Consider the following 23,090-nt stretch of genomic DNA (forward strand, 5'->3'; position numbering starts at 1 on the left):
CAATGTTAAATTCTAATTTTTATTTATTTTTAGAAAACTTTACCCAATAATTTTATTTGTATAACATCACAAAAGAAATGTTTAGGAAGCAATAGAAATTATCGGTTATCCTGAAATGATACAATTAATGTTTCTTGAAAAGTATATGCATTATCTTTTCCTTACTGTTAAGCCTTGTTTTTGGAATATCAGTCTGGCTCCCTCTATTAAGGTCACAAAGAAAACAAAGTATAAATAAACGTGAACTACACCAAACAGTGTCATTAGATTGCAGTTAGAACTGGCTACAGGTTTAGCGGAAGTCCATTAATAATCATTGGTTAGTTAAAATTTTAATTAATCACAAAAGGAGCATGCTTACATAGGACTATTAGGTGTGCTATGCCACTCTGTTTATTGAATGAGTTGTAAATTTGGCAAAGTTTATTCCATAAAGTCACTCCTATCTGTCAACAGAAATAATATTAATTCAAGTGGGCAAGAGCTTGGACAGGTTATAAGACTTTAGGTATATTTTTGAGAGAGAGAGCCAAAGTAAGCGGAGCAAAAGTCTGGCTTGCTCTAAGGCCTGTGCATGAGTTATGCCATGAAAATGTTTGTCGAGTAAAACGTGTAACTAAACATCATGTAAATCTTTGATGAGATGGATTCAAAATTAAAAGAGGGCATTTCCTTAACATGTTTGTTTCACCTTAGTAGGGTCATTTCTTTAGCATGTGTAAGTGTTTCATCCTACTACATCAGATTATATCACTGCATCGAGAGGCAATTATTCAAAGTGATAATTTTAAAATATGAACTTAGACACATTCCTGCCCCACCCTGACGACAAGGCCATTAGGGACCTGAGGGCCCCATTTAGAGTTTGGTGGATGGGTTACTCCATTACAAATGTGACAGATATCCTGTCCACATTATTACAAGTGCCATAGGATGTAATGCACTTTAATAAGACGCATGGGATATCCGCCACATTTGTGACAGAGTAACCCGTCTGTCAAACTCTAAATCAGGCCCTTAGAGACAAGTGAGTTATCATTTGCAACCTGTATTTGGCCTTTATTCTTAATATACATGAAGGACCACTAATGTCTATTAAGTCAAACACAAGAGGATTTTGTACTGTGCAAATACTGAACGTATAGGCAATGATACAAACAGAGGAGGGGCAGTGAAACAAAACGTTTTCCTTAGAGCACAGGTTGGTTAAGCAGAAGAAGCCAAAACTGAACCCAGATTTTCTGGTTTCAAATTGTGCAATTCAGCCACTAGATGGGTATCTCTTAGTCTCTCCTGTTTTAGATACAAGGTTTATTATCTTTCTTTAATTCTAGACTTATGAGATTAAATCGTGTTTGGAAGGCAGAAATAACACAAAAGCTCAGCTCATTTTAGACTCAAGAGTCCAAGATAACATAGAACAGTGGTTTTCAAATTTGTAATGCCATGCCCACCCCCAGAGGGGAAAAAAAAATCACTGTGCTCCTCTTCAGAATTGTTCATAATTAATATATTAAGTTGGAAATGGTTAAATATGTCTACACTTATTTAAACACTACAGTTAAGTTATGTTACCTTTTGAAAATGCAATAAATGTTTTTTTCTACTTAAACAAAGCACTGTTATTTGCATAATGCTTCTTTTGTCTCAACCTGGCGCCTCCTTGGGATCACTTGAGGGCCCCCATAGCTGTTTAAAGACCCCTGACCTTGAGCGAAGCCAGACTGAGGCATCGTGCTCAAGCCTAGCTCGAGCCTTCAGTCACTCGCCAACCATTAGTAGGTTTATACATATATGGAAATTGCTGCTGAAGAAATAGATACATGCCAAGCCACTTGTCGGGTGTAGTAAGGGATTCAGTAAGACCATGGACGCCTAAGTGAGAAAAGGGTAAAGAGAGTATGAATATTCAAAGCCTGAGTACTGGAAACAGTGGTTCACACTCTTTGGAAGTGTACATGTTTTTTTAGACTTGATGGTGAACTGACTGGTTGGTACCAACCAAACTGTGTAAATAATGTGAGATTCATGGAAATTTGATATGAAGACGAAATTGGATTTTTTTATAAGAGTTTGTATATGTGTAATCAATGTTGAATTACAAATATTCTTGAGTCTGGCTTTAAGTATTAATTAATACACCATTTTAATTAAAAAGGATTTAACTTGGCATTGTTGGAGTGTAGTTTTATAATCAAAATTAACATGAAATGTTTGCGAATTAAGGCATAATGATGCCGCATAAAAATTATATTAATGTGCTTTTACTAAACGTGTGTTTGAAATGTGCCCACCGGGAGTGGCCACCAACATATACGATGATAATTGAAACTGACTAATAATGCAATATTAATGTACTAATGTGTGATTTTGTATTAGTATTAAGAGTTATGTGTTAAGGTTTTGCTAATTAATCACTAGGCCTTAGTTGGCATGAGTCGGGGCCTAGCTGCCCGGTGTCATATTAAATGTGTTTTTCTAACGTGCAATATGCTGACTTGCTGAAGGACATGTAGCCGTACTTTTCCAGAAAACTAGAAAATGTGTGTAACTGTTGTAAATTCTTTCTCATGAGACTCGACTTGTTCAAGGAGACATTCTTGAAGAATGCAACAGTGTAAACTTGCAACAGGTACAAGGTCGCCTGAACTGGTATAGACAATGGAACTACTGACTGGGTCTGTAAGAGGACCGCGAGAATATGAAATTGTACCTGACATTCTACCCGTTGGAGATGTCAATTACAAAAGCCAATAAACTAGTGAGAACTGTTGTGAGGTGACAATCTTAATGAGGCGACAAGTAAATCATTAGATGGAGAAAATGGCGCACCAAAACTTGCCCAGTTGGAAATTAGGGGACTGTACAACAAGTTTGATATAATCGTAGGACACAAGGAGAAATCAGCCATTACGTGCCTTTGCTATTGCCTAGACCCTTTGCACTCTGTTTAAAAACTTTGCGGTTTATCTCTTCGAACCATCCTTACTTTGCCTTGCCCGATTCATACTTTTCCTCCTTATGAGGAAGTGTCCCTTATTGCCCGTCTTGCTGAACTTTGCTGTGTTTCTTGGCTGATGGCGAATGAACTGATGTCCTGAGGACGAAGACTGACTATGTATGCTGATCCACTACGGAGGGTAACTATATGATGATGAAATTGTAATTGTCTGTTTGCCTTTTCTTTCTAGGTACCAACTGCTTCTTTTGCTAGAGACCATATATAGATGTTTTCCAATTTTGTGTTACTAAATTGTTTTGCATGAAGCCCAACATGCCAATGCTAATTCGAGGTTAGGTAAGGAGTTCACTAAAACGGACGCAAATAGACAAATGACTGAATCTATGCTTTGTTGAATAATGCGCTAATGATATTCTGCTAAGAATAACCCATGTTGACATCGTGCTTTGTTTTAATGTTTATGATTTTTGCTTTGATTAAATCTCATTCGAGTTGCCATATTATAACAGTGTTGATGTGTTTTCTGTTTTTGAGACTAATAAACTTGCTAGTAGAGTGTAATCAATAGGGAATAAATATCATAAATCTTACAAAATTATTGTGTGGTTATTCATGACTGAGAGGTCTTGGGATGATTTGATTCTTACTTATGCCATTATCCAAATTGATTCAATTTGTTATAGTGGGTATTGATGATGTTATTGATCTATTGATTGCTATGTTGATTAATTGTCTCGTCCTGAGGTGTCTTCAATCAGGGTCAAAAGATTCATTGGCCTAAAACGAGTCCCAGACTAATTAATTATCTAAGACGGGACGCGTTATCAACATTCCTCCAATACCGAACGTAGATTCTTTGATGGTTAATATGCCCAGTGCCCACTGTTCTGCCAGTAGCTGTATCATGAGCAAAATGCAGCTATCCAAAACCCGTTTGCACTTCATTTGTGCAGGTGTAAGTGTTTTTGTGAGTTTTTTACACTGAATCGTCAGTGTACACAAACGCTCTACTGTAATTAGCCCAGAGGAGCATATTGGCTCATTAATAAGGGCATTCCAAGTCCTGACCTGAATATACTATGCAATTGCCATGGCGATGTTATAGACACAGTTGAAAAGTGGGCAAATGCGATTTTTTTTTTAGCTATTTCACTGTTTATTTCTGAAAACTATGCATGGACAAAATCAAAAGGAGGATAATATTTCTTTTCATTTCTGTGCCACAGACGCTCTCAGTATTGAAACTTAACTATGCATGCTGAATTCTCTACAGATACCAAAATAGAAATTATTTTGGCTGGACATTTCGGTTCTGCGGATCTGAGGAAAAACCCAGGGTACCAAAATGATATGTTGGAATGGAGAAAATGTTGCGCCCATCATTACAGGACTAGCGGATCTGGTCCCAGAGTGCTGAAAATATGAAACGAAAACGGCACATAAGGGGGCATGCTGAGCATTTGCTAACCCTGAGGCCCACGTGGGGAAAGTGTGTCCCAGAGTGACACCCCTTTAAGTCAAATGTAAAATATAAATATATTTTTGGTAATGGGAGCCGCTTTTTCAGCAACTAGATCTTGCAGTGGGCAGAACAGTCCTCCTGGGTAGTACCATCGTACCAACCCAGTACCATGGTTTCAAAAAACATAAAAAGGTTAGAAGGGTCCACCAGTGTGCATGCTGTGGACTTTGTGGAATGAAAGTGAGAGAGTGTAGCTTATAGAATCTATATTAACATGAAATGTTTATGAACTAATGTGTGGTAATGCCATATAGAAATTGTATTGACCTGTTTTTGCTAAAACGTGCACTTGAAATGTGACCACGGGGAGTGGCCGCCAACGTATACGTGGATTAATAAGAATAACTAATGCCTATGAATATTCGAATTAATGAATGATTTGTGCTAATTATTAATGATTATGCTATTAAAGTTATGTTAAAGAAATCTTGTAGGCCTTAAGTTAGCAGGAGCCGAAGCTTAGCGGCTCTCATAGTGAATGTATTTTTTCTAAAGTGCAGTATGCTGACTCGAAAAAAGGACATGACCTCTTGTTTTTCTTCAAACTAGAAGGTGAATGTAACCATAGTAGATCCGTTCTCATGAAAATGCACATTGCTTGTAGAAATATTAGACAAAATGCAACAGTGTAGATTAATGTAATGTACAAGGTCATTCAAACCGGTGAAGACAATGGAGCTACTGACCAAAAGATGTGCAAAGAATTACAGAAGGATGAAATCATACCGGACGTGCTACCTCTGAAGAAATCAATCATGTGGACCAATGAAATGTCTGTAAAATAATATGGGGTGAAAGATTAATGACATAATCCATTTTCCAATTGGGTAAAGATAGTGTGGTATATCTAAGATCCAATAAAAGTTTAGGGGAATGTACAATGAAAAAGGGATAAAAACCCATGACACAAGGAGCCGTTTAGGTGGGCTAGGGAATGCTATTGATTGTATCCAGACACTTTGTCACTCTGTTTGGTGACTTGCTCTGGTTTTATTAAAACCATCCTTTTCCTTAGATTGCCCATTCACACTTTACCTCCTTGTGAGGGAAGTGCCCCTTTTTGCCCCGGAGCTGAGTTCTGACTGATGGCGTTTTGTCTGATGTCCTGAAGGCGAAGACTGAACCTGAGCGCTGACCTAAACCTTGGAGGGTAACTATGACAATACAATTGTGATTTGTCTGTTTGCTTTTCCTTTCTAGGTACCAACTGCTTACTTTTGATAGAGACCATAGTTAGATGTTTTCCAAATTAGTGTTCTAAATCGTTTTGCATGAAGCCCAACATGCCAATGCTAATCAGTTGTTAGGACAGGTGTTCACTAAATTGACGCAAATAGACAAACGGTGAACTGACGCGCTAATGACATTCTGCTAAAATTTATCTATGTTCACGCCGTGTTATGTTCTAATGTTCGTGATTTTTGCTTTGATGAAATCCTATCAGAGCTGCCATATTGTGACTATGCTACTTTGCTTCTTGGTTTTAAGATTAACACATTTGCTCTTAGAATTGTAACTGATAGGGAATAAAACTCATAAAATTCTACTAAACTGGTGTGGTAATTTTTGACTGCTTGGTCATGGTTGTGTCTTGAATTGATTAATGTCTTTGACTAAAGTGAAATGCATTGTTGTAATAAATATTGATGACATTATTGACGTGTTGATTGACATATTGATTAGCTATCTCGTCCTAAGGTGTCTCTCAACTGGGTCAAAAGATTAATTGGCCTAAAACGAGTCCTGATGTGTAATAAATTATTATAAAGGGACGCATTAACAGTTCTGGTAGCAGAGCGACGGTTTGGCCCTTTGGGGCCCTAGGACGGAGAATTATTGTTTAGATTGTTTTTCTGAGATAATACAAATTGGAGATATGATGTGTTTCTAAATTCCCCATGACTTTCCTGGGATCTCGGAGCCTGCCTAAATGAGTTGAAAATGTTCTCAGCGCCTTAGCATGTGTGGTGTAGGATTTGCGCTTGCTTAGCTTATGCATTTTTGCAGCTGATTTGTGAAAATTATGTGTGTTTAGGCCAGGTAAAAGTTGTTTTAGTAGGAGTGGGCGTACTCCACAGTATGAGAGTAGGGAAGTTGGCGTACTTCATGTGAGTGTGGCGCTTTGTGCTCAAAATTATCCACGTGGTTGGTTGTTAATGTACGGGCCCGTCTAAGACTCCGGAGTATATTGACAAGTTTAGGAGACGCTTGGGTTTATGTTGTAATTTGTGCGGTTTAATAGGTCAATCGGGCGTGGTTGACAAGTCGAGTTTGAATCTAAATGTGTGAGTGAAACCTTCGATGGAGATTTGGCGAGTTCTATAGTGCACTAGGACAAACCATTGACAAGTCGAGAGTAGGATTTGCGGGTCGAATTGTGCTTGCGGGTGTGGGAATTGAGAAGGAGAGAGTAGCGGCCGAGGCTTCAAGTGAAATCTCTGTAAAGTTCTGAAGCGAATGTGTTACCCTTCCTGTAGTAAACTGGCAAATTTGAGTTATTATTGTTGTTAAGGTGCTCGCAGTAATTTTGCATTAGTTTGGTGTGAATCCAGTAAGGGGCGGACAAGCCGCAAGACTTTGTCAGCTGCAGTGTGTGAGTGTGACGTCAGTGGTGCCGCGCTGGGATAGGTCAGTTGCCGAGAGGGGTCGCGCACGGATTGGCTGTCGTCCGTGAGAGGCAATAGGTTGAGAAAGTTGGGTGAAGAGTGTCCTGGGAATTAAAGTAACTTTCTGATTAAATACAAAACAAAGTAAAGACACAAATATGAATTTTATTAAAGCTTTTAGGAGCGCTCTGAAAGGAGACGCATACATTATGGCGAGTGAAGGGGAGCCTACACCGCCTGAGGGTACTCCAGCTTATATAGTCATGGAGGAAAAGGGTGTTGCGCCTTGCTTAAGGATGAAACAGTGGCACAAACTCACAGAAAAGGAGGGATGTTTGGCATTTCCGGAACACGGAACTTTCAATACAAGAATTTTAGAGAATTTGAGGTGGATGCTAAGTGTACAAAATCCACCTCCGAGGCCGGCTCAGTACGAGGTGTTAGCAGTCTAGGATTTAATGGCTATTAAACAAAGACAGAAGAAATTCGAGAGGAGAATAAAAAGGGCAGAAAAGACTTTAGCTGAGGCTAGATGGGACAATGAGATCAAAATGTGGAGACAGGGAATAGTTGACGGACTTAAATTGTTCCCAGCAATAACACAGGGCGACGAGACGCAGGGGAAGAAAGCTACCTGTAAAACAGACAAAGACTCTAGTAAGCCTAAAGAGACTAAGAAATCTTGGATAGAAGAAGATGATTCAGACAATGAAGAATTCCTAAATCAGATATTACATGATCGCCCGCACCTTATGCGGTAAGCGACAAGTCCAGAGCACTAGTGTGGGTCCTGGGAACCAGACGGAGGAGAAGGGAGTTACTGATACAGTACAGTCTAGTGATACAGTTTCGACACAAAGTGGTGTCAGTGTACCCACTGCGCCAGACATACAGATACAGTTGCAACCTCCTCCGCAGATACAGAGAATCTATCTAGATGTCCCAGTACTAGAGACTACTACAAATCTGATAGTGCCGCCTGACCTGATATATACAAAATCGAGGTTAGTGCAGCTTGAGCCAACTCCACAATTGCTGCCCCAGCCGCAGCAACAGCTGATACCAGGGTATAATCCGGCAACAGGACCTCCATTAGTACCTGCCCCGGCTTCAGAAAATCAAACTCTGGGAGTTGCTGCTCCGCGGTGTTTTGGAGCAAGCCAGACACCTGCTGCCATATCGTTACCAATTACTGTTGGTCCACCGGTGCCATTGTATGTGCAAGGCAAGCCTGGCATGTGTGATCAGGGAGTAATGACCCAAGATGTAATAAGAGGAGGGTCAAAAGGAACTACCCAGTTAATGGCCCCAGGAGAGAAATTAGTTGAAAGGCCAAGGTCTTTACTAGACCTTATCCCGGTTGAAGCACCGTTGGAGGCAATGAGACAGGCAGGGCTAGGTGTGCTAACCCCACAGACAATAAGTACGAATGCTTCACAGTCACCAATGATGCATGCAGGGAATATTTCACTGCAAGGTTTTACGGTACAACAGTTAAATGAGTGGTTAGAAAAGACCTATGCTTCACAAAAGACTACAGTAACTGCAGAGAAGCCAGAAAGGTTGGAGAAAGATGAGTACCTGAATTTTGTGAGACTGGGCGTGGAAGCTGCTGAACTACTGGAAGGGACAATGGGGGTAAACAGATTAGAGTCATACACAGAAGCAGAGTTAAGGTATCTGTGCCCCAAGATCACTAAAGAAGTGGGCAAGGTGCATTAGAGGTTGGCGAATCTGGCAGACAAATACAATATTGACATTGAGAATACTAAACACTTGAAGAGAAGTTACAGACTAGACTTCGACTCTAAAGACTTTGATCACATGAGGTCAGCTGGAATAAAAGCGCATCTTAAAGAAATATTGCAAAGTGCACAGATCTGGGGAGCTTTAGAGAAATGGGAAGGCAGATGGGCAAAGAAGAGAGATAAGGAAAAAGGTGACAGTCCGGGATCAAGTCCAACTAAAGCTTCACCAGATACCGGAACGGTAAAAATACTACCAATGAGAGAAACAGCTGGAGGAGTTCTAGTCCATGTACCGTGGACTAGGGGAGATATTTTCTCATTCACAAATGATTATCCCAGGTTGAGGGAGAAGCCGATAGAGTGGTATCAGCAGACAGATAGGTTTGTGAAGCTTGCGAAGTGTCTCTGGGAAGACTTGAATACTTTGTTTGAGATTATTGTTCCGCCCGACTTATGGCTTGAGTGTAAAAGAGGTGTAGACTGGCCGACACAGGAGGGATAAGGTAACTGGAGCACCATCTGAGGAGGTAATGAAGTATTATCATAAAGTGATTGAGTTTTTGAAACAAAAGGTGTCGCCGAAAGTGACTGATTGGCAGAAAATCGGCCGACCTGGCAGGAGATTAAAGAGTCAATCCATGCTTACTATGAGAGGTTATTGAAACCGTTCAAACATTACAGTGGCACTGAGACTATTGAGCCAAAAGACATGAACCATCTTGTGTTTAGATTTGTTGAAGGGCTGAGGCCAGAGGTTAGCCAGATGATTAAGAATCATTTCATCTGTTGGCAAGTGAAGCCGATTGATGAGGTATTGCAGTATGCGAAATACTGTAGTGACGAGATCGAGCTGAAGCAGAGAAAGTTAAGGGAGAAAGTGATGGTGATGCAGATAAGGGCAGCACAGGCAGGTATACAAGGGAATGGAGTTCAGCAGAAGGTACAGCAGCAAACGCAAGGGAATAGTGTGATTCAGGTGCAACCGAGAGGTAGGGGTCGAGGTTTTGTGAATCGCGGTCCAGACTTGAATACTGTTGTGGTTCAAAATGATGGACAGGGGATGAAACAGATGTCACGCGTGCGGGGGCGTGGGACATTGGAAACGGGAATGCCCAAATGTGGTGCATGATGGTGTCGTTGAACAAAGCACTGATGTCGGTACATTCCAAAATATGAGAGGCCCAAAAATGAGAGGTCAAAATCAGAATGTTCAGAATAACATGGTTCAGATGCAGGGGCTACAGCCCATGCAACAAATGCAAATGCTGCGTGTTCAACCAGCACAAATGCAGCAGGCACAACAGCAGGTTCCCATGGTACCTAGACAACAATGCAATTACCCTTGGCTCCAATGGGACAGCAACAGGTGATGCTTCCTCAGCAGGTCACAGGTCAAGTAGTGAGTCAAAATAACACAGTGCAGCAATTCCCATTGCATGGTGAAGATGTAATGAATGATGAATGGTCGGATGACAGCTCAGACAGTGAAAAGTGCAGGCTTGCAGCGTCCCTAGATGTAGATAAAAAAGGACCCTATGTAGAGGGAAAGGTGATGGGTCACAAGGTTTCATTCCTGGTTGACACCGGAGCTACACATTCTACAGTCAGGAGCGCAGATGTTCCGAAATTACCATCATCAGGGCGTACTATAAGAGTGGTAGGAGTAACAAACCAGTATTTGACAAACCCAATTACCGATCCGGTTCAGGTTGAGATTGGAAACTTCCAGGGACTGCATAAGTTTGTAGTTTGCGATTCAAGTCCCGTGTCCCTACTGGGAAGGGACTTACTGTGCAAAACGAAATGTTCGATTACCTGTTCTAATGATGGAATTGAAGTGCAGACAAACAGTGATGATGAGGGGGGTGATGGGATATTTACAGAATCAGAAACTGAGACTGCAAATGATTACCCTTTGATAAACTTATTCCCAATGCTTACAGTGACTGACTTACCAGCTGAGTTACAAGGAACAGTGACAGAGAAAGTGTGGGACGTGACAGGAAAGGAAGTGGGACTGATAAAAGGAGTGGAACCACTCAAAGTACAAGTGAAGCCAAATGCAGTGTTTCCCCAGGTGCCACAGTAACACATGACACAAGATGTCCTCATTCAGGTGTCGCAGATAATTGCAGACTTTGTAAAGCAAGGAGTTTTGAAGGAGGTATTGAGCAGCCCATGTAATTCACCAATAATGGGTTTGAAGAAACCTTGTGGGAAGGTTTGAATTGTGCAGGATTTGAGAAAAATAAATGAGATTGTGATCAAATGTTGCCCCAGAGTGCCGAACACAGCAGTGATCATGTTCCAGGTCCCATGTGATGCAGAATGGTTTACAGTGGTAGATTTGTCACAAACATTTTTTTCGGTGCCTCTTCATGAGGACAGCCAATTTCTCTTCATTTTCAAATTGCTGGACAAGGTGTACAGTTGGTGCAGAATTCCTCAAGGGTTTTCTGAATCAACGTCCGTCTTCAATCAGATATTGAAGAATGATTTGGAATCGTTAGAATTTCCTTTTAGTTCGACTCTAGTGCAGTACATTGATGACTTACTGATCGCATCCAGGACAAAAGACGACTGTAGATATGATCAATTGCCTTGCTGAACCATTTGGGAAAGAACGGACATAAAGTGTCCCCAAAGAAGCTGCAATATTGTCAAAAAGAGGTGAAATACTTAGGACACTTGATTGAGAAAGGGTCCAGGAGAATATCAAAAGAAAGGGTGACAGCCATACTACAGATTAACCCCCCGACAACAAAGAGAGATGTAAGGATGTTCTTGGGAATGGTGGGCTACTGTCGCCAATGGATTCCCAACTTTTCGATTATCTCTAAACCATTGATAAAACTGACAGGCAAAGAAACCAAGTATGAACCGTATACCATAGCTTTGTCTAAGGAAGAGCTTGAGTCATTCATGGAATTGAGAGAGTGCCTGTATAGGGCACCAGCTTTGGGTATGCCTGATTACACAAAACCTTTTCTACTGCTTTGTCATGAACATGATGCTTGTTCTTTGTCTGTCTTAACACATGTCCATGGAGGTGCAAACCGCCCTGTAGCATATTTTTCAGCTACTCTGGACCCCGTCGCAGCAGCCTTACTGGGTTCTTCGCGCACAGTTGCAGCAGTTGGTCAAAGCCTCGCACAGTGTGAAGGCATAGTGATGGGACATCCCCTAACACTAATGGTTCCAAATTCAGTTTAAATTTTGTTGACTCGAACTAAAAACCAGCACATGACAAATGCCCGACTTACCCGATATGAGACAATCATTTTGGGGTCACTAAATGTCTCCTTAAAGAGATGTACAGTATTGAACCCGGCAACTCTACTTCCTGTTGAAAATACCGAGATTAATAATGAAGAGGAAATGGAGCATGACTGTCTTGAGTTAACAGAACTATGTACCAAACCCCGACCTGACATACAAGATACGCAGTTAAAAGAAAATGACTGCATTATGTTTGTTGATGGATCCTGTTTGAGAGACTCAGCTGGAATACTGAGAGCTGGTTATGCGGTGTGTACAATAGCTGGCATTATAGAGGCTTCATGGCTCGAAAGAGTATACTCTGCACAAGTGGCTGAATTAATTGCCCTTACTAAGGCATGCCACGCAGCTGAAAATCTGAAAGTCACTATCTATACTGACAGCAGATACGGATTTGGCATCGTACATGATTTTGGCCAATTGTGGTCACAGAGAGGTTTCATGACCTCTTCTAGTTCTCCAGTTAAAAATGACGAACATATTAAGGATTTGTTACATGCGATTCAGTTACCTCTTGAAATTGCCGTGGTGAAATGCAATGCTCACGTTAAATCACAAGATTTTGTGTCAGTGGGAAACGGCTATGCAGATCAAGTAGCAAGGTTTTGCGCATTGAACTGTATATCGTTTAAGGATCAGTGGGAACTATTACCGCAAACTGAAAATGAAACCTGCTTGAACTTTGCATTAAGAGTTGTTGACACATTAGATGAGCTAAAATCACTGCAGAGCCGTGCCAGCAGAGAGGAAAAATGCTCTTGGCAGAGAATGCAATGCGTACAAAGAGCTGATGACTTCTGGGTCTCAGAGGAGGGGAAACTGGTTTTGCCAAACGGTCTTTTGTCACAATTTGCAAGGCTTTATCATGGACAGGCACATCTTGGGTGAGATGCAATGATCAGATTGTTCAAAATTGACTGGTTTAACCTGAAATTCAGACATGCCGCAGAGGTTACCTGTCACAGGTGCATCATCTGTCAACAGATGAATGCCGGAAAAGGGACTGTGGTGACTATGAGCCACATAGGGACAGCTGGAGGTCCATTTGGCAAGACGCAAATGGATCTTATTGAAATGCCAATGTGTGGAGGATTGAAGTACGTGTTGGTGATTGTGTGTGTTTTCAGCCATTGGATTGAAGCTTACCTCACACGCAGGAATGACAGTCTCACAGTTGCAAAGCTATTGCTTAGGGAGCTAATACCCAGGTTCGGTTTTCCGGTCTCTTTAGAATCAGATAGGGGCAGACACTTCGACAATGAGGTGATTAAGCTCTTGTGTGCTGCATTAGACATTGAACAAAAGCTGCATTGTAGTTACCGCCCTGAAGCATCAGGACTAGTAGAACAAATTAATGGTACCTTGAAGTCGAGAATAGCAAAAATGTGCGCAGCCACCAATATGAAATGGCCAGATGCATTACCCTTAGTACTGATGTCAATGAGAAACACCCCTGATAAGAAGACAGGACTATCACCCCATGAAATTCTCATGGGCAGAGCTATGAGGCTGCCTGCAGTACCCGCAAATACTCTTGTGAATATCACAGATGATATGGTGTTGGACTACTGCAAAGGTTTGGCTGATGTGGTCCGCTCTTTTTCCCACCAGGTGGAGGCCAACACATTGCCACCGATCAGTGATCCAGGTCACAACCTGCAAGCCGGTGACTGGGTGGTTGTCAAGAAGCACGTGAGAAAGTCGTGTCTGGAGCCGCGTTGGAAAGGACCATATCAAGTGATACTAATGACAACCACTGCTGTGAAATGTGCAGGCATTCCAAACTGGATACATGCCAGTCACACAAAGAAGGTAACATGTCCGACTGATGAGGAACTTGAAGTTTCCGACTCAGCAACTACAGAGAAGGAAGTCTCAGGGCCAGAGAATGGCCAAAGGGGAACTGAGACTGCAGGAGAGCCCACTGAGGACGGCTCAGTCCCTCAAACAGGAAACGAGCTTGAGAGAGGAGACAGTGAGCCTATCTCAGTGGAGGCAACAGGAGAACTAAGTCAAGGAGAGGTTCTCCCAGAAGTAGACGGATACGGGTTAGAGCTTGAACGTGTTACAGACCCAGAAGAAGAAGAAGGGGAAATAGTAGAGAGAGGTCAAAGCACACCGGCATCCCCTGAACCAGTTGCAGGTCTGTCAAGAGAAAACACCATAGCACAAGAGGAGGGTGTGTTCAGCGTCCTGAAAGGACGAGCAGGAAGAAAACGCATAAGGGTTATAACTGGCCAAGGAAACAAGTTGACAAAGAAAGGGTTGTGCCAGGTGAAACAATAGCGGAAGAAACCGATACAACAAGGATAGAGGATTTGAGTGAAGGAGAATTGCAAAGTGAACGCAGATTGAAAACAAAAAGAACCACAAATAGAAGGTATGCGGATCCTGAATGGGCATATGCAACGACATCTGAATGGCAACAATAATTCCTAGCGTTCTGTTTTGATAGAGAAGTACCAGGTCAATACTACGGTACGTGAAATCAATCAGAGAAAGAGACTGTGTTAAAACCGAAATCGAAAGCTGAAAAGCTGAAAAGAGACTTATAAATTACCGGATGTGACACTAATAACCTGAATTGTCTTTAAAACCCAATTATGACAAGCTGCTAACCTAATTTGACAAAAGGGATCCTTGAGTGAGTGTAACGCTGTAAATATACGCAGAGAGAAAGAGAGACTTGAATCAAGAAAAAAAAAAAGAGCTTTTAACATCATCCTCAAGTTGATCGTTTGTTTAAAATTATTCTGCTATCTGATTCTTTACAGACCATGGCTTATAATAGAGGTAGTAGCAAGAAGGGTAAAGTGTGTGGTTGGTTAAGCCTTATATTAGGTATTGTCTGTACAATAATAATTATAGGTGTGATTGTGGGAATGCCGTGGTTGGATAAGAAAGCGACTAACAATGCTTCAAAACCTGAAACTACAACACTAACACTGTGGGAAATGTTTGAGCAGGATACAAAACTCTTGCATGACGGAACTAATTCAAAAGGGGAACTCTCCACTAACATCTTCTATCGTTTACTGAATGAGAATGTTGAAACCATGGATGCGAGAAATTGTTATGTGTGCACAAAGATTCCTTCATCAGTACAAGAAGGGGTCACTTATCATAGTCTTCCACTAACATATGGGATAAGCTGTAGTTTACTACTAACAAGATTCTATGACCAGGAGCATGTGCAATACTTTTATTCTAACTTGGATGTGGTGTTTTCCTTTGTGCCTGTGATTGAATTTCTGAACAAATTACTTAAGGAACATAGTATAAAAATAGTTAGAGGGTTCTTTGAACCGACACTTACATTTGGGACAGCTTATGCACACCGCAACAATCTGACTTGCTTATTAACACCTGTAGAGAAAAGCTTTTTCGCTCACACTGATGATACACGCAAAGCACTGAAGGAAAGATTAGAAAAGGGGCTAGAGAAACGCACATATGCAAATGATTATGCTTACACTGCAATAAAGACGCAAGGCAAATTAGCTATAAATGCATTGCATGTAGGAAGGCTTTGTATATATAGGCCAAAATCTGATCATGACACTTTATTTGTGGGAACGAGTGAATGCAGGCATGTGTTTTTGTTTCAGAGTAAATGGACATTCATGTTAAATGGACAGGATCCAGCGATCCCTGGGATCTATTATATCTGTGGACTAAATGCTTATTACCGTCTCCCTAAGGGATGGTATGGGACCTGTTATTTGGCGATAGTCTTCCCAAAGATTTACCAGATTGATGACTTAAAGCAAATACCTAAAGCGTCTGAATTACAACATGCTAGACAACAATGAGAGACAGCGGCTGCTGTCGTTGGTGACATATTTGGAGCCATAATTCCTTCAGTAGGGGTTATCTTAAACTCCATAAAGATTCGAAAGTTGTCCACTATTGTGGATAACATGCTGACAAATTTCACAGGGGCTATACTCCTGATGGATACTGAACTTGCTACGAAGAGGGCTATGACTCTTCAAAATCGGCTTGCCTTAGACATTCTTTTAGCAAAGAGCGGCGGAGTCTGCAAGATTGTTCACTAAACTGACGCAAATAGACAAACGACTGAATCTATGCTTTGTTGAACCGATGCATTAATGATACTCTGCTAAAGTTGATCTATGTTCACGCTGTGTTATGTCTTGATGTTTATGATTCTTGCCTTCATGAAATCTTATCAGAGTTGCCATATTGTGACTATGCTATTTTGTTTCTTGGTTTTGAGATTAACACATTTGCTCTTAGAATTGTAATTAATAAGGAATAAAACTCATAAAATTCTACTAAACTGGTGTGGTTATTCATGACTGTAAGGTCATGGTGGTGTCTTGAATTGATTGATGTCTTTGACTAAAGTGAAATGCATTGTTGTGATAAATATTGATGACATTATTGACGTATTGATTGACATATTGATTAGCTATCTCGTCCTAAGGTGTCTCTCAAATGGGTCAAAAGATTCATTGGCCTAAAACGAGTCCTGATGTGTAATAAATTATCATAAAGGTATGCGTTAGCAGAGCCATCGGCAATGTCCAGGCCCAGCATTCTGCTGGGCCGGCTGGTGGAAACACTGTTTTTCTGTGTTCAGACCGCCTGCATGAACACGGCGGGGATTCCCTCATGTTCATAATGACCCCCAAAATGTTTGGAGGTTTAGTGCAGGTTTTCTCACAAGGGGTTCACTTCACAAATAAATGTAAAACTTGGTGTGTGAAATAAACAAGTTGCACATCAGCTCTTGTCTTTTGGCCTGATTATGACCTTGGCGGAGGGGAGTACTCTGTCATAAAGTGATGGATATCCCTCCTGCCTTATTACAATATCCACTATATCCTATGGAACTCGTAATACGGCGGACGGATTTTGCATCACGTTTGTAACGGAGTAATCCCCTCGGTGTAATCAGGCCCTAACTCTGAAAAATACGTGGTGATGTAGATTCACAAAGATGTGCGGAATGAAGTGCACATTGAGCAAATATGCTGTGATACTCATTATTAGTGCAGAAAATGTGCACTTCCCTTTCTCATTGGAAATTAATTTACACTGAGCCCCAGTGACCCATTCATAACAAGAGAAAATGATGATGACAGACAGCTGTAATATGTAAGACAGAATCAATTATAACTGCCTTAATATTAGTAAGATAATCACTTTTGAGGATGTAAGTATTCATCATTTTTATTAGGTATTGAGATGCATGATTACTGCATCATTACTTTAATTGAGTCCTCAGTGTAATGTACAATATATTACTACGAATGTAATGTTTTTACTCCTTTTTGCTGCTACCATAATCATTGTTTGTGTGGAATGGAACTTGGTTCTGTTCACCGTTGAAGGATGAATGCCTACGCCTGGCGCGGTGTTTACAACTTTGCTGTTTCCATTAGTGCCATTTTTCATCTAGTAGAAAAACTGGGCGTTTTTCTACAGCACTCATGCAGTACTGTACATTGAAGGAACAGCATTCTCGTAGAAATAATTTCATACATTATTCTCATTGTAATTATCATGTCTCTTGTTCCCTAAGCATCTTTCTCAGATGCGACATCATTGTGTGGCATCTGACATTTTGTAGCATTGAGCTTTCTTAACTGACTGATTTATTCTTGTTTGGGTCTGAGCAACATAAGAAGGGAAATAATTTAAGCTGCTCGTTGGTCCACTTGTATTTATCCAAAAGCTTTGTGTCCTTCTTCACAGTTTTGATTTGACTTGCTTTTCCTCGGCCTCTCACATTTCGCAAATGCAGACTAATTCATTTGCTTTTATCGCCCCCGCATGCATTATGCTTTGTAAATTCATTATATTTTGAGGAAGGGCAGTTGAGTTACATTTGAGACGCCACGTGTGTGAATATCGCTCACTTTGCTGCGCAAATGCCTCATTTTTACTAGGGGAAATCCCTTAATCCGTTTTAGATTTGTGAGCACTAACCGAAATTTGTCAGGTGATATTTGTTAATGTAACTTGCCTCCATGCTTCCTCATAAACGTCTCTCGGAATGCCAAAGCCCAAATTTGCACCACGATTGTTATTAATAGCATTGTAAAATCAGAACAGCTTTCCCTTTCAACGCACACTTAAATTGTCAAAAATGTTTGGCAATGCGGTAACAACAGGGCCATACGTGTTTTACAGTAGCTCTCACACAGACAGACATGCATGTACAGACCCAAGATGTACGCGCGCGCACGCACACACAACACACACACCAGGGATTCCATGCACAATAACAGGGCGGCCTTGAAATACTTCACCTCTTAGATCTCATTAACTAGACTTCCAGCACTTTGTCAATTAGTGAAATGTTGGCGAATGTGTGAACGGCCTCCTCCTCCTTAGGCAGACGGTGGTTATACCAAACTCGGCCTTTCATACATTCCCGTGAGCATCCGATCAACATTGATGACTGACTTAGAAACTTTCAAACAAAAGGCCAGACACCTTCAGCCACCCACTTCCTTCTAAATTTGCCTAAATGTATGTTGTTTCCTTTGAGGAGAAGGGGGATTACAGATGTCAACATTTTAGTCTTTGCTTATCTTATATCCCGAATGTGATGCACCAACAGAAAGGCCAAATGTCAATTTGATCCCCACTGCCTTCAGAAATATGTCTTCTCCACATGTCAGTTTCACTGATGCTCACCAATTGGGAATAACAAAATAGACGCCTGTGTGCAGATGTGTGGGGAGAGCATTCTCTTGCCTAACCCCTAAACTATGTTACCATCTCGCTCGTTTTTTTGGACCTAATTGAACTAGGTAATCTTTTCAAAAAGATCTTGTCTATTTCCGGCGTCCTTTTCTCTTTAGCTCCTAGGCAGTTCACTTCAGTCTTCCTATTCTTCCTAGGACGGATACCATTTGAGGTCACTGCCACATTCTAGAAAACTTCCTTCATGCATTCATTTCTCTGTAGGAGTGCAATGCACAGCTAATAATAACGCAGGAGCTTGTCTATAATTTGACAGAATCTCATTTTGATTCCTATATTTTACCAGTCCTGCAGCTTTCATTAGATACGGTACATTTTTCTTTTTTTTTATGAATAATAACTGGGTGGACATCATTCATGTGTCCTTTGACAGGACCCTTGTTGTTGCCTTGTTGTTCTGTTGTCTTCTGGAATCTCACGAGTTGTTACAGACCGCCACTGTATGTTCTTGGCGTGCTATTGGCAGCTGTGCATAAGGGACATGTATTTGTCCGCATGGTCGAGCACGTATTGGAACAGTGCTTCCCCGTTACATGCTGTCAAACGGTTCTGTGTGCCAAAGTGATTCCTTGCTGTACAAATGGTGCGTTTTTATTTGTCTGTAATTAATGCATTCCATGTTTTTGTGTTATCATCCTTGTATATTTGTCTAACGCCTGACACTTTGCAGCTATCCGAGGTAAAATATGGTCATTACATGCAATGTAAATTTGTGCTCTGCCGCAAAGACACTGCGGGGCCTAGAATCTGCACTCCTGGCATTTTGTGTTGTCAGAGATAGATGTGTTCAATTCATCAATGACAATTTGCAGTGATTTTGCAGTGCAAGGGGGCGTAAGGCGCTTGTATAAATTGACCTGCACCTCTCCTGGGGGCAACAAGGCTCTCATTTTAGTTGTCACAGGTAGGTATCATTTCATCATACAATTTACTGTAGCCCAGTTTTCAATACTAAATCGAAGGCAAGTGGCATTTTATTGGTATTTTGTTTTCCTTCGTACCCTAATTGAACATGTAGCCTTGGGTTTATGACGATCAGAGTATTAAATAGTCACACGTGTATTTTCTAGTTATAGACATGTCAGGATCACTGTAGATGAAAGTAGGAAAGGTAAAGATTCACATTCATAATTCATTGAATAAGTAGCTGATTCTGAAATGATCTAGCGAGAGTTTGTGTTCATTTAAAGTGGGTGGAAAATCCACCAAAAAGCTGCAGATTCTGATTTCGACTCCATCCTCAATTGAACCGCCCTTTTTAGAATTTCTGTGATTGTGCAGTACTCCTCTAGAGACTGTTCTGGCACTGCCGTTGGTCCATTAAGATGCAGCGATAGATGGTGGCTAATCAGATGCTTATCAACACCAAGGGCCATATGTACGAACACATTTTCCCATAGACACAGAATGGGCAAAACTGCTTGCTACATCTGGCCCCAAGTTCGCTGTAATTTCGTTCAGCATTTTTGCTATAACTGAAATAAAAATGTTCTTTGAGGTCTAAAACTGGACGTGCTACTTTTAAATCACACACATAATCTTGCACCCTGTTAATCCATCAGTCTCAGGGTTATTTTACCCCCAACTTTTCACCTTCCTCCTCCATTTTTTCTGATCTAGTTTTTGCTGGCTTTAGGACTCTGCAGACTTTACCACTTCTAAACACTGCTGAAGTACTTGTGCTCTCTTTTCTAAATATGGTAATATTAGCTTATCCAGTTGGCATATTTAATTTACTTACAGGTCCCTAGTAAAATGATACTACATACACCCAAGGCTTGTAAATTAAACGCTATCAGTGGGCCTGGAGCACTGATTGTCCCACCTACTTAAGTAACCCTTTAAACATGTCTCAGGCTTGCCATTGCCGAGCCTCGTAAAATGATACTACATACACCTAGGGATTGTAAATTAAACACTGTCAGTGGGCCTGCAGCTCTGATTGTCCCACCCACTTAAGTAACCCTTTAAACATGTCTCAGACTTGCCATTGCAGAGCCTCGTAAAATTATACTACATACATCCAGGGCTTGTAAATTAAACACTATCAGTGGGCCTGCAGCACTGATTGTCCCACCCACTTAAGTAACCCTTTAAACATGTCTCAGACTTGCCACTGTAGAGCCTCTGTGTGTAGTTTTAAACTGCTATTTTGACCAGGCAACATAAACCTTTTGCGAGGTCTAAACCTTCCTTTTCAATATATATAAATCACCCCTAGGGTAGGCCCCGGAAAGCCCGGAGTGCAATGTATTTAAAAAGCAGGGAATGTACTTCTGAGTTTTACATGCCCTGTTAGTGAAGAAATCTTCAAATCGTTTTTCACTCCTGTGACTCCTGTGTCTCCTATAAGATAACTTTGGGGTTGTCTTATTACATTTTATACGTTATTTGTAAATGGGAAGGTATATTCAGTTTATGTTTGGTATCTCTGGAATCACAATTTAAAATCCTAACTTATGGATTTTAAAATGAAGTTCAGAAAATGGCACTTTTAGAAAGTTGCCATTTTCTTGCCTTAGCTAGATAGTGCCTGTAGCTTGACTCTGCAAAAACAACAGATACTAGATGGGATGCGGAACTAAACAAACATTCACCCCCAGTCACAGATCTGTGTTTAGTCCATCAGTTATTTTGCTTGCCATGCCATTCCAGTTTGGACCCAGCGATATGCCAATCAGTCTTGACCCTGTTCCCTATGGGAACAGTCCAGCTCGAACTGCCAGACCAGACCAGGCCAGGCCAGGTCCTCCCTGGACCAGAAACGAGCATCCTGGGACCGGGTTCAGGGTATCTCTCCTTATCAGCCAGCCAGTTCAGCGGAACCGACGCATCTCCTGTGCTGTGCAACCTTGAGCAAAACTGATGCATCTCCGCTGCTGTGTGGATTGGATCCGTCGCAAAGACTTGCATCACCACCTCAGCCTTTATTGCCTTAAAAACCTCCGCTACACAACACATCTCTCGTCGAGGACAGCTCCGATGACGACATGGAACTCAACACCTCAGCTTCTCAGTTCCTTGGAACTGATGCATTGCCCCGACTGAGCGATGCATCCACGATTCTAACCTTCACATTGCATTCCCTCGTCGATGAGATCTGCGATGTTGACGCAACAGGGTATCTCACTGCAGCTGCGCAGAATCTTGGACCCAGTGCATCACCTTGGGTGCACAATGCATCCCCGACATGGATCTATGCAACACTCCGCAAACCAGGATTTGTTCAGCAGGCCTAATTTGGTTCCGGTAGCCGGCCTGTGCTCTATCACAGTCAGCCTGATCTTGTGACTTTGTCCCCGTCTGGTGTGACCAGATATCCACCATTGGTGCTTCACACCTCTTGAGGCGAATTTCTCTAAAAACTTTCAAAGTCAACATGTCTGGTTTGATTTTCTAACCTGGAGTGGGATCCTTTTGTGTGGTGTTTTCACTGTTTTAATGTTTGAAGTGTTGTGCCAATACTTTATGCACTGCCTTTAAGTTAAGCCTGAGTGCTCTATGCTAAGCTACCAGGGGATACAATTCAGGTTAATTTGGGTTTTGCTTATGCCATACACTGACAAGGACTGTGGTTGCTGCCTGATAATTGCTCGCACCCCAGTTAATCAACAACCTATTTTTTTACACAACCCTTGTCTGATCTGCACAAAATTTAAAATTAAGAACTTACGCTTGACACACCAAGTGTGTGAAAATATCAAGTGTATTCATGTAAACCAATGACTTTTTAGCAAATACAAACATCTATGGAAATCGCAACTTCTCCATATCATTAGAGTCATTTTTGCCTACTCATTAACAGAGACATTCTATTTTGCTTGCAGGCATTTTAACATATTTGCTATCCCGGCCCTAAAAGGCGTTCTCAGCAATTAATGCCTCAGCTATTCCCCTACTGTCGCCATTTTCTCCTATTCTTTATTCCTAGGTAGATGTGTACTGACCTATTACCATTTTCAGGTCGCCTTTCTAGCAAATGATTCTTGTTGATTTCGTAAGCTTCACTATGCTCTGTTCAGCTAAATCAAACTCAACCTCACAATTACAAATCTCTGTTATCTGTTTTATTTATTAGTTCCCAGTAACTACACTTTGGGATAATTCATGCCTTCATCTGAGTCGTCATCTTGAAAAAATATAGCAGCTGTTGTCAGTTTTCTTGCCTGACTTGTGGTTTTCACACGAAACAGCATAACCTTGTCATGACAGCACCTACAACTTTTCTCAAG

This window comes from Pleurodeles waltl, chromosome 6, assembly GCF_031143425.1.
Source record: "Pleurodeles waltl isolate 20211129_DDA chromosome 6, aPleWal1.hap1.20221129, whole genome shotgun sequence".
Taxonomy (NCBI): Eukaryota; Metazoa; Chordata; class Amphibia; order Caudata; family Salamandridae; genus Pleurodeles; species Pleurodeles waltl.